Genomic DNA, 13,615 nt, shown 5'->3' with positions numbered 1-13,615 from the left:
ATAACACTGGCCACAAAAAAGGCATGCAAGCACCTCCACACCTAGGCACGACTTAGTAATGCACTTCTCCAAATAGCATAGGCCACAAAACCGACTATGAAAAAACCCTTGCAAGCAACAATCCCACAATAGTGCAATTTAAAAAAATAAAAAACAATGGGATGGGGGGGGACCAACCAAATATTTATTGTGCACATTGACTTGACCAATGATTCCGTCAAATGTAGATAACAGCCCACCCCTTGCACCATGACCTACATATGTGGACAAGCAAAAGAGCAAAGAGGGGTGGAATTGCGTGACTACGACCACGCTAGCAAAAAGTGGCACTAGCACAATTGCACATGGCAGTAAGCAAAGCATGTCAAACTGCCATGGTGCCTTGATGGGATTAATCAATGGGGCCAACGCGTCATTTCCACGTTTTTCACAAGCCATGACTCCCTTGGGCATGTTGTACAAAAATTAGGAAAAGTGGCAATAGGCTGCGTTGAGGGTGTAGGTGCAGTGTGCATGCAGCCATGCAAACCCACTAGCACGCATTGGCCGGCCAAGGGGCAAAACAAGGGGCTAATCATCCAGACCATCATGCCATGTTGCTGTCCTTCACATTCCATGAAACTCTTGGGCATGCTGTGTAGCTACCGGTATATGTGGTAGCAGCTATGCAGGGAGCTATGTACACCCAGCAGCACTCCATAGCAGGCCACAGCGCACATCAAAGGCAATCATCGGAACCAACATGCCTTGATGGTGATTTTCACATGCCAAGCCTATCTTGGGCATGCCATGCGGGTACGGGCGCATTTGGCAGTGGCTGTGGGGGCACGGCAGCACAAGGCAGGAACCCTTATGCACCCAACAGCCCAGGGTGACAGGCAACGATGTACGACAGAGGGGCTGAACATAGGGACGCATTGGCCATTTACTTGTTTTCAAATGCCATGCCTCTCTGGAAACTATTGTGCAGCTACGGACACATGTGTCAACAACTGTGGGGGCATGGCTGCAGTAGGTAGGGAGCAATGGGCACCCAGCAGCACACTATTATAGGTCGTGGTGTGCGGCAGATGGGCTGGCCATCTGGACAAACGAGCTATCTACTTGTTTTCACATACATGCCAAGCCTTTGTCGGGCCTTCTTTGCAGCTACGAGCGCAGGAGGCAACAACTATCAAGACATAGCGGTATATATTAGGCAACCACAAGGGCCAAGCAGCACGCTGTGGCTGGCGCAATGCACACTAAGGGCTAAATCTTCAAAACCGGTATACCGTGAAGGTGTTTTGCACAGGCGATGCCACTCTTGGGCATGCTGTACAGCAACAGACGCATGTGGCGAAAGATGTGGAGGCACTACAGTGCAAGGCAGGTAGCCATGTGCACCTAGCAGCACACAATGGTAAGCAACTGTGTGCGGCAGAGGGGATGACTGTCGGGACGGACGCGCTATGTACATGTTTTCACAAGCCACACCTTCCTTGGAAATGTTGTGCATCAATGAGCACATGTGGTAGCAGAAGTGGGGGCGTGGCAGTGCATGGTAGGCATCCATGTGCGTCCAGCAGCCAACGGTGGCAGGCAACACTGTGCGGCAAAAGGGGCGGCATTGTATGATAGAAGGGCTGACTATTCGCAAGCACGTGCACATGTTACAGCAGCTATGGGCTCATGACATATAAGGCAGGCAACCATGCACATCCAGTCGAACGCAGTGGCAGGCCTTGGCGCACACCAAGGGCCAACTCATCGAAACCCACATGCCATTTCACTTTTTTTCCCATGCCATGGGTCTTTTGGGTTTGCCTACCATGCCCACTCATTGTCTGCTGCCCCTCTATGTGGCCCCTTGAAAACCACCCGGGGAGTGGCACCACCCTCCCTCAAGGTAGCTCTTATGCTCTTTGCCCCTTTCCAGAAGGAGACATGACCCCCCTCAAAAATATACCGGTCTATTTTTTGAGATTCAAATATCCAAATCAAATGAAACTTGGTATGAAATTAAGGAAAAATCCAAAGACTATTGTCATATAAAAATCATAGTTTTCTGATAAATATTTATTTTTTTATTAAATTTTTAATATTAAAAAACATATTAAATTCAAAAAACTATGAAAAATCGATTTTAATGTACTTTTCGAAAAACTAAATTTCAAAAATCTTCCAAATGTTGATAGAATGTTCTGAAAAAATATTAGAGCATTCCAACATATTTTGATATTTTTTAATATTTTATGATTGAAACATTATGAAAAATACCCAAAAAAATGGAAATGCGGGGTTTAAGTGAAAATGATTGTACTTTGGGTGCCAAATAGCCAATTGTAAGGCTTTTCTAACCCAAAGGGATGTGTTGCACAACATGATTTAACGACCCAAACTATGTTGTGCGGACATGGCCTTGGCGTGTGCAGCAGTCGGTGTCTTGTGTGTAGTCAAAGGCCGCAAAGGAGCCTCTATTTCATGGGCCATGGGGACCATGGCAGCACCCATATGTGAGCCATCTGCATTCGGCTATGTGCATGGCAGACTGCAGACGTGGGCACAAAAGTGCAGCAATGCGTGCAACCTTACGCGCGCCATGTGCTGAAATGCCCTTGGCATGTGCGGCCATACCAGCCATCATGATCGGCACATGGGAGGCCATGCCAGCGAACTTACGAGCAGTACTGCAGCCATGGGCAATGCATGTGCGACCACGCAATGCAACCTTGCGCGTGGCGGTGCAGCCATGCTTGCAACCTCGTGCGTGGTACTTTCGACAAATCCCAAAACCAAGTGTGTGGTGAGGCAGTGATGGGCGTGGCACATGCAGCCATGCATGTGACCTGGGGGGCTGTGTGGAGCAACGCACGCAACCTTGTGAGTGGTAGGGCAGCCAGAGGTGAGGTAAGTGCGGCCATGCCAGCAACCTTGCGCCCGTTAGTGCAGCCAAATGCATGGCGTGGAACGTAACCTTGGGCGCGGCTGTGCAGCCATTTGCGTGTCATGTGCGCCATGCCTGCAAAATTTTATACGGCATGTGCAGCCACGGTTGCAGCCATGTGCGTGGAAGTGCGGCACGGGCAGCAGCCCAACGCACGTTGCCTGCACCATTGCCCATAGCCATGTGCGGCCATGCCAACCACCTTGCGTGCGGTTGTGCACCCTTTCCCGCAGTAATGTGCGTTGTTGCCTGCCACCTTACGTGTGGTGTGCACCCTTACCCCCAATCATGTGGGTGCGGTAGCCTGCACACCTGCTTGCGATAGTGGAGCCTTACCTGTAATCGTGCCTGAGGTTGCGTGCAACAATGTGTGCGGTATTGCAGCCATGCTAGCATCCATGTGTGCGGCAGGCTGCCTCGATGCCAACAGCCTTGTGCGTGCTAGTGCAACCTTGCCCGCAGCGATGCCTGCACCTTGTGCATCCATACCAGCTGCCTTCCGCTCAATAGTGCTGCCATGCCTGCCACATTGCACGCACATTGTGCAGCCCTGTGTGCGGTACTGTCACCTTGTGCACTGCCTTCATATGCACTTAGGCACCCTTAGGGGGGCACGCGTAGGCATTGTCATGGCACGTATATGTGCACACTTACAGCATTCCAGAGCACAATTAGGCGACACTTGGGCTACACTTTGGTGCACGCGTAGACACACTTATTCAACACTTGCAGGCACGTATAGGCACATTTAAGGCGACACTTGGGGCATTCAAGAGCATGCACAGGCACACTTGGGTGCACACTTAGGCAACAGTTGTGGGCATGCATGGCCACAATTAGGCAACACTTGGGCCATTCATTGTGCACATATAGTCAACACTTGGGGTGTTGTGCGGCCATTCACTATGTACACGTGGGCACACGTAGTCTACACTTGGGGGCACGCGTAGGCACACACTTGGGCCATTCAAGAGCACGTTGTCACTGCTTTAGACCTTTCTAAGCAACCATGCCGGCACTTAACACTTCCACTAGCGCTAAGTTGGCCTAACCTCCCTCCTTAAGGGGCTAGGGAAGAGAAGAAGTGAACACAAGAATGAGTTTGAGAAGAATGAACTTGTATAGCACTTGAGAACTCTTGAGTACAAGGCTTGAGAACTCACTTGCTTGGTTGAACACTCTTGGTTGGTCCTTGGTGAGTGTCTTTGCCAAATGAGGCAACACCTACCCCAAGTTACAATGGATGGCTAAGATATTTACAAATGTCCTCCATCCAATGGTTGGGGAGGAAACTAGAAGCTTCCCACCTCCTTAGCGCAGCTCTAGAAATCTCTCCCCGAATATCTCCTGTGAATATCTTTTACAAATATCTATAATAAAATATCTGTTGTTACTACACCTTTGTAGAAAACTCTAGAACTTGGACCTTACTTAGCCCAATGGTCTAAGTCCATGGGCTTGGTAAGCTAGGCCCGTGGGCCTATGTTGGGCAGGTCGTGACACTCTCCCCCACCTAAATCTGCGACGCCCTCATTGTAACCTCCTTGTAGTACTTTTATTCACGAGTCGTCTCAGCATGCCAGTTGTCTCCCATCTTGTCTCGTTCTTTGGTCGCCCCTTCCACTTGACTAAATACTCCACTCAAGGGGATAGTTTGTGTCTCTGGATGATTGGATCAACATCCAAATTAGCCTCCCTCTCGCAATGAGTAACGCCTATTGGGGTTCTTATTGTATTCACATAACTAGAGTCTCCTACAACGTCGTCTGGTTGTCTCTGTTCTCTCGTTTGCATCTTCCTCTTTCTTGGCATGGATGGCTTGCTCCCAAATTCTCCTTGTCTTGCCCTCCCGTCCAAGGGCAAGTAAGCACCTAGCCCGTGGATGGTGTTGGAGAACTCCTTTAGTCCCAAGGTTCATCTCGACCCCTCGAGCAACATTACGTATGGGGCATTCTTTGGAGTTGATAGCCTTACGACACCCTTGGCCCGAGTTCCTTTGCCTCCTCCATCAAGGCAAGGTTGTGTGTGGCTTCTGTATCTACCTTCACCTGTGTGGGCTTCCCATTGATGCACACTTTTGCACACATCAACCCATTTTGAGAGTTAAGGGCCTTGACCCCTATCTCGGCCCTGGTGGCACCACGCTGCATTGGGGACCCCATGCAAGGTGGCTCTTGCTCTTGGCCCTCTTCCTTCAATAGGGCACTAAGAGCTTTCCTCCTGAGGCAATCCCTAAACCAATGTAGTTCATCACATAGGAATCACTTGTCCCTAGGCTTGAACCGTTTCCTCTTATCACGCTTGTGCCTTAGTGCCTCTCCTTTAGACATGTCATGAGAGGTAGTGGCTTCCCTCGCTGTTGTCCTCCTACTCTTCCCATACTTCTTCTCCAATATGAGCTTCCACCTTATCGAACTCCTTTGCATACTTGAGCCTTGAAGGTGGCAACCATCTCCTCTTGGTTACTTACTATGGTGTTGAGAGCACCTAGTAGGGACCCCTTGAGCTCCCCCATCTGGCCATCAAGCTCCTCCCCACTTTTCCACATGGCCTTTGAGCTCCTCCCCACTTTGCTCCACGACATTCAGGCACCACTTTACCTCGGCCAATACTCGCTCCCCTCGAACTAAGCGAGGCCCCATAGCAAAGCGAAAGTTGACGGACTTGCCTTTGCTCCTTTGTTGATTACTTGTGTAGGTGTTGGTCTCTATTCCACAATTTTAGCTCGCTTGTCTCATATACCACAAGCTTGGCTCCATCGTAACCGAAGCTCTGACCCCACAACTGTCACCGCCTAAGACCTTTCTAAGAGACCGCACCGGCTGTTAGCACTCCCACTAGCACTAAGTCAGCCTAACCACGCTTCTTAAGGGACTTGGGAAGAGAAGAAGTGAACACAAGAGTGATTTCGAGAAGAATGAACTTGTATTGCACTAGAGAGCTCTTGAGTACAAGGCTTGAGAACTCATTTGATTGGTTGAACACTCTTGGTTGGTCCTTGGTGAGTGTCTTTGCCAAATGAGGTAACACCTATTTGTAGGCACCCCAAGTTACAATGGATGGCTAAGATATTTACAAACGTCCTCCATCCAACTGCTGGGGAGGAAACTAGAAGCTTCCCACCTCCTTAGTGGAGAACTCTATAAATCTCTCCCAAAATACCTCCTATAAATATCTTCTAGAAATATCTACAATAAAATTATCTAGAGTTGCTACACCTTTGTAGAAAACCCTAGAACTTAGACCTTACTTAGCCCAATGGCCTAAGTCCTTTGGCCTTTGTTAGGCAGGTCGTGACAGCATGTACACTTAGTGGCACTCAATGTGCACGCATAGGCACACTTCACTTGGGCAACACGCATAACCATACACAGGCAACCGTTGGGGCAGTTAACACTTAGGGGCATACCTGGGGCCACGTGTGGACAATCCTAGCCTTAGGAGGGTGTGGGGGGAAATAAAAGGGGAAAAAGACAGGGTGACGAATTGATGCGACACGGGGCCGAATCTCAGTGGATCGTAGCAGCAAGGCCAATCTGCCACTTACAATATCCCATCGCATATTTAAGTCGTCTGCAACGGATTCTACCCATCGCCCGACAGGAATTACGCTTCAAGGTAGCCCACACAACACGTCCACAGTGGGGGCTTGGCCAACGACACATGCCTCTGGGGGCCGGTAGGCCCCTACTATGGGTCGGCAAATGGGCGACAGGCACAGGCGTCGCTTCATTGGCTAGGATTCTGACTTAGAGGTGTTTAGTCATAATCCAGCACACGGTAGCTTCTCGCCACTGGCTTTACAACCAAGCGCGATGACCAATTGTGTGAATCAACAGTTCCTCTCGTACTAGGTTGAATTACTATCATGACACTGTCATTAGTAGGGTATAACTAACTTGTCTCACGATGGTCTAAACCCAGCTCATGTTCCCTATTGGTGGGTGAACAATCCAACCACAAGAAAAACAATAGCCACTCAAGTGCATTGCATCCACTACCGACACAATCCACCACCAAACCTACTACAACGTAATAAGGATTTGGTAGAAGAAAAATCAATAGCCCCATTAAGCATGAAAATCTCGACAATCAACAGGGGTCGAGGGACTCGAGATCTTTCTCCACCTACAGGCATGCAACCTACGTTCTCCAGAGACCTGTATTAATGTCATATTATAACACTTGTGGCAGGAACCATGCAAACACCTCCGCACCTAGGCATGACTTAGAAACATGATTAGCCAAATAGCAAAGGCCACAAGACCGAGTATAAGAAAGCTCTCACAAACAACAAACCCACGATAATGCAAATTTTTTAAATGAACAAGGGGAGGGGGGAAGGGACATGTGATTTGTCTCCACTTGCAAGCTTGCAACCTATGTTCATCAGAGACCCACGTTAATGTCGTATTATAACACTTGCGTCAGGTGGCATTCAAACACCTCCGCACCTAGGCATGACTTAGAAACGCATTTCTCCAAATACCATAAGGCCACAAAATCGAGCATGAGAAATCTCTTGCAAGCAACAAACCCACAAGAATGCAATTTTCATTTAAAAAACAAAAGTGTGGGGGGGGGGGAAGGGAGAGGGACTCGTGATCTGTCTCCACCTACAAGCTTGCAAACCTATGTTCTCCAGAGACCCACGTTAATGTCGCATTATAACACTTGCGGCAAGAGGCTTGCAAACACCTCCGCACCCAGGCACGACTTAGAAACGCATTTCTCCAAATACCATAAATGCCACAAAACCGAGCATGAGAAAACCCTTGCAAGTAACAAACCCACAAGAATGCAATTTTCTTTTTAAAAACAAAAGTGTGGGGGGAGGGGAAGGGAGAGGGACTCGTGATCTATCTCCACCTACAAGCTTGGAAACCTATGTTCTCCAGAGACCCACGTTAATGTCGCATTATAACACTTACGGCAGGAGACATGCAAACACCTCCACACCCAGGCGCGACTTAGAAATGCATTTCTCCAAATACCATAAAGGCCACAAAACCGAGCATAAGAAAACTCTTACAAGCAACAAACCCACGAGAATGCAATTTCCTTTTTAAAAACAAAAGTGGGGGGGGGGGAGGGGGAGGGACTCGTGACTTATCTCCCCCTACAAGCTTGCAAACCTATGTTCTCCAGAGACCCACGTTAATGTCACATTATAACACTTGCGACATGAGGCATGCAAACACCTCCGCACCTAGGCACGACTTAGAAATGCATTCCTCCAAATACCAAAGGCCCCAAAATCGAGCATGACAAAACTATTGCAAGCAACATACCCATGAGAATGGAAATTTTTTTAAAAATCAAGGAGGGGGGAGGGACTCATGATCCACCACCACCTGCAAGCTTGCAACCTATGTTCTCCAGAGACCCACGTTAATGTCGTATTATAACACGGGCCCCAAAAAGGCATGCAATCACCTCCACACCTAGGCACAACTTAGAAGCGCACTTCTCCAAATAGCATAGGTCACTAAACCGACCATGAAAAAACCCCTACAAGCAGCAAACCCACAATAGTGCAATTTAAGAAAACAAAAAAAATGGGATGGGGGGGAGGGACCAACCAAATATTTATTGTGCACATTGAATTGACCCATAATTCTGTCAAATGTAGACAACACCCCACCCCTTGCACCATGACCTACATATGACAACAAGCCAAAGAGAAAAGAGGGTGGAAATGCGTGACTACGACCACGCTCGCAAAAAGTGGCACTAGCACAACTGCACATGGCAGGAAGCAAAGCACGTCAAACTGCCACGATGCCTAGATGGGATTAATCAATGGGGCCAATGCATCATTTCCACCTTTTTCACATGCCATGACTCCCTTGGGCATGCTGTACAAAACTGGCAAAAGTGCCAGTAGGCTACGATGAGGGTGTAGGTGTAGTGTGCGGGCAGCCATGCAAACCCACCAGCACGCATTGGCCGGCCAAGGTGCAAAACAACGGGCTAATCATCCGGATCATCATGCCATGTTGCTGTCCTTCACATGCCATGCAATTCTTGGGCATGCTGTGTGGCTACCGGCATATGTGGCAGTAGCTATGCAGGGAGCCATGCACGCCCAACAACACTCCATGGCAGGCCACAGCGCACATCAAAGGCAATCATCGAAACCAACGTGCCTTGATGGTGATTTTCACATGCCAAGCCTATCTTGGGCATGCCACGCGGCTATGGGTACATCTGGCAGTAGCTGTGGGGGCACGGAAGCACAAGGCAGGAACCATTATGCACCCAACAGCCCAGGGTGGTAGGCAATGGTGTGCAATAGAGGGGTTGAACCATTTACTTGTTTAAAAATGCCATACCTATTTGGAAACTACTGTGCAGGTACGAACACATGTGTCAGCAACTATGGGGGCATGGCAGTGGTAGGTAGGGAGCCATGGGCACCCAGCAGTACACAGTTACAGGCAGTGGTGTGCGACAGATTGGTTGACCATCTGGACAGACAAGCCATGTACTTGTTTTCAAATACATACCAAGCCTTTGTTAGGCTTTCTTTGCAGGTACGAGCGTAGGAGGCAACAGCTATTGAGGCATAGCGGGATATATTAGGCAACCACGAGGGCCAAGCAGCACGCCTTGGGCGGCGCAACACACACCAAGGGCCAAATCTTCGAAACCGACAAACTGTGAAGGTGTTTTGCACAGGCGATGCCACTCTTGGGCATGCTCTACGGTGACAGATGCATGTGGCAGAAGATGTGGAGGCATTGTAGCGCAAGGCAGGTAGGCAGCCATGCGTGCCCAGTAGCACACAATGGCAAGCAACTGTGTGCAGAAAAGGGGATGACTGTCGGGACGGACACGCCATGTACATGTTTTCACAAGCCACACCTTCCTTGGAAAAGTTGTGCGCCGATGGGCACATGTGGCAATAGAAGTGGGGGCGTGGTAGCACATGGTAGGCATCCACGTGCGCCCAGCAGCCCACGGTGGCAAGTAACGTTATTCGGCAGAAGGGGCGACGTTGTACAACAGAAGGGCTGACCATTCACAAGCACGTGCACCTTCATTGGGCCTGCTATGCTACGATTGACACATGTTACAGCAGCTGTGGGCTCATGGCACGCAAGGCAGGCAGCCATACGCGTCCAGTCGCACGCAATGGCAGGCCTCGACGCACACCAAGGGCCTACTCATCGAAACCCATGTGCCATTTCACTTTTTTTCCCATAACATGGGTATTTTGGGTTTGCCTACCATACCCGCTCATTGTCGGATGCCCCTCTATGCTGACCCCCCTAAAAAAATAAACTTGTCTATTTTTTGAGCTTCAAATATCCAAATCAAATGAAACTTGGTATGAAATTAAGGAAAAATCCAAATATTATTTTCATATAAAAATCATAGTTTTCTGATGAATATTTATTTTTTTATTAATTTGTAAATATTAAAAACATATTAAATTCAAAAAACTATGAAACATCCATTTTAATGTATTTTTCTGAAAACTAAATTTCGGATGTCTTCCAAAGGTTGATAGAATGTTCTGAAAAAATATTGGACCATTCCAACTTATTTTCATATTTTTTAATATTTTATGATTGAAACTTTATGAAAAATATCCAAAAAAATGGAAATGCGGGGTTTAAGTGAAAATGATTGTACTTTGAGTGCCAAATAGCCATTTCAAGGCTTTTCTAACCCAAAGGGATGTCTTGCACAACATGATTTAAAGACCCAAACTATGTTGTGCGGGCATGGCCTTTGCATGTGCAGCAGTCGGTGCCTCATGTGCTGCCAAAGGCCGCAAAGGAGCCTTTGTTGCATGGGCCATAGGGACCACGACAGCACCCAAGTGTGAGCCATGTGTGTGCGGCTAGGTGTATGGTAGACTACAGACGTGGGCACGAAAGTGCAACAATGCGTGCAACCTTGCGCGCGCCATATGCTGAAATGCCCGTGGCATGTGCGACCATGCCAGCCATCATGATTGACGCATGGGAGGCCATGCTAGCGAACTTGCACGTGGTAGTGCAGCCATGGGCAATGCATGAGTGACCACGCAATGCAACCTTGCGCGCGGCGGTGCAGCCATGCCTACAACCTCGTGCGTGGCATTTCCAACAAATCCCGAAACCAAGCGTGGGCCTACAACCTCGTGCGTGGCACATGTAGCCATGCATGCGACCTGGGGGCAGTGTGGAGCAACACACGCAACCTTGCGAGCGGTAGGGCAGCCAGGGGCACAGTATGTGCGGCGTGGAACGTAACCTTGGGCGTGGCTATGCAGCCATCTGCGTGTCATGTGCACATTGCCTACAAACTTTCGCACGGCATGTGCGGTGATACACAAAACCATGTGCGAGGCTTGTGTAGCCGTGGTCGCAACCATGTGCGGCCGTGCCTACCACCTTACGTGCAGTTGAGCACCCTTTCCCGCAGCACGTGTAGGCACACACTTGGGCCATTCAAGAGCACGTTGTCACTGCTTTAGACCTTTCTAAGCAACCACACTGGCACTTCGCACTTTCACAAGTGCTAAGTCAGCCTAACCACTCTCCTTAAGGGACTAGGGAAGAAAAGAAGTGAACACAGGAGTGAGTTTGAGAAGAATGAACTTGTATAGCACTAGAGAACTCTTGAGTACAAGGCTTGAGAACTCACTTGCTTGGTTGAACACTCGTGGTTGGTCCTTGGTGAGTGCCTTTGCCAAATGAGGCAACACCTACCCCAAGTTACAATGGATGGCTAAGATATTTACAAATGTCCTCCATCCAACGGTTGGGGAGGAAACTAGAAGCTTCCCACCACCTTAGTGGAGCTCTAGAAATCTCTCCCAGAATATCCCTTGTGAATATCTTCTACAAATATCTACAATAAAATATCTATTGTTACTACACCTTTGTAGAAAACTCTAGAACTTGGACCTTACTTAGCCCAACGGCCTAAGTCTATGGGCTTGGTGAGCTAGGCCCGTGGGCCTATGTTGGGCAGGTCGTGACACTTTCCCCCACCTAAATATCCGACGCCCTCGTCGCAACCTCCTTGGGGTACTTTATTCACGAGTCATCTCAGCATGCCAGTTATCTCCCATCTCGTCTCGCTCTCTGGTCGCCCCTTCCACTTGACTAAATACTCCACATAAGGAGATAGTTTGTGTCTCTGGATGATTGGATCAGCAACCAAATTAGCCTCCCTTTCACAAGGAGTAACGCCAATTGGGGTTCTTGTTGTAATCACATAACTTGAGCCTCCTACAACATAGTCTGGTTGTCTCCGTTCTCTCGTTTGCATCTTTCTCTTTCTTGGCATGGATGGCTTGTTCCCAAATTCTCCATGTCTTGCCCTCCCGTCCAAGGGCAAGTAAGCACTTAGCCACTGAATGGTGTTGGAGAACTCCTTTAGTCCCAAGGTTCGTCTTGACCCCTCGAGCAACATTACATATGGGGCATTCTTTGGAGTTGATAGCCTTAGGACACCCTTGGCATGAGTTCCTTTACCTCCTCCGTCGAGGCAAGGTTGTGTGTGGCTCCTGTATCTACCTTCACCTATGTGGGCTTCCCATTGATGCACACTTTCGCACACAATAACCCCTTTTGAGAGTTAAGGGCCTTGACCGCTATCTCGTCCCTGGTGGCACCACGCTGCATTGGGGACCCCATGCAAGGTGGCTCTTCCTCTTGGCCCTCTTCCTCCAATAGGGCACTAAGAGCTTTCCTCCTGGGGCAATCCCTAAACAAATGTAGCTTATCACATAGGAATCACTCGTCTCTAGGCTTGAACCGATTCCTCTTATCACGCTTGTGCCTTAGTGCCTCTCCTTTAGACAAGTCATGAGAGGTAGTGGCTTCCCTCGCTGCTGTCCTCCGACTCTTCCCAAATTTCTTCTCCAATACGAGCTTCCACCTTATCCAACTCCTTTGCATACTTGAGCCTTAAAGGTGGCAACCACCTCCTCTTGGTCACTTACTGTGGTGTTGAGAGCACCTTGTAGGGACCCCTTGAGCTCCCCCATCTAGCCATCAAGCTCCTCCCCACTTTTCCACATGGTCTTTGAGCTCCTCCCCACTTTGCTCCGTGACATTCAGGCACCACTTTGCCTCTGCCAATACTTGCTCCCCTCGAGCTAAGCGAGGCCACATCACGATGCCAAAGTCGACGAACTTGCCTTCACTCCTTCGTTGCTTACTTGTGTAGGTGTTGGTCTCTATTCCACAGTTTTAGCTCGCCTGTCTCATATCCCACAAGCTTGGCTCCCTCGCAACCGAAGCTCTGACCCAACAATTGTCATGGCCTTAGACCTTTTTAAGAGACCGCGCCGGTTCTTAGCACTCCCACTCGCACTAAGTCAGCCTAACCACCCTCCTTAAGGGACTTGGGAAGAGAAGAAGTGAACACAAGAGTGAGTTCGAGAAGAATGAATTTGTATTGCATTAGAGAGCTCCTGGGTACAAGGCTTGAGAACTCATTTGCTCGGTTGAACACTCTTGGTTGGTCCTTGGTGAGTGTCTTTGCCAAATGAGGCAACACCTATTTGTAGGCACCCCAAGTTACAGTGGATGGCTAAGATATTTACAAACGTCCACCATCCAATGGTTGGGGAGGAAACAAGAAGCTTCCCACCTCCTTAGTGGAGAACTCTAGAAATCTCTCCCAAAATGCCTCCTATAAATATCTTCTAGAAATATCTACAATAAAATTATCTAGAGTTGC

This window comes from Macadamia integrifolia, chromosome 11, assembly GCF_013358625.1.
Source record: "Macadamia integrifolia cultivar HAES 741 chromosome 11, SCU_Mint_v3, whole genome shotgun sequence".
NCBI classification, from domain to species: Eukaryota; Viridiplantae; Streptophyta; class Magnoliopsida; order Proteales; family Proteaceae; genus Macadamia; species Macadamia integrifolia.
This window is presented reverse-complemented; position numbering follows the sequence as displayed.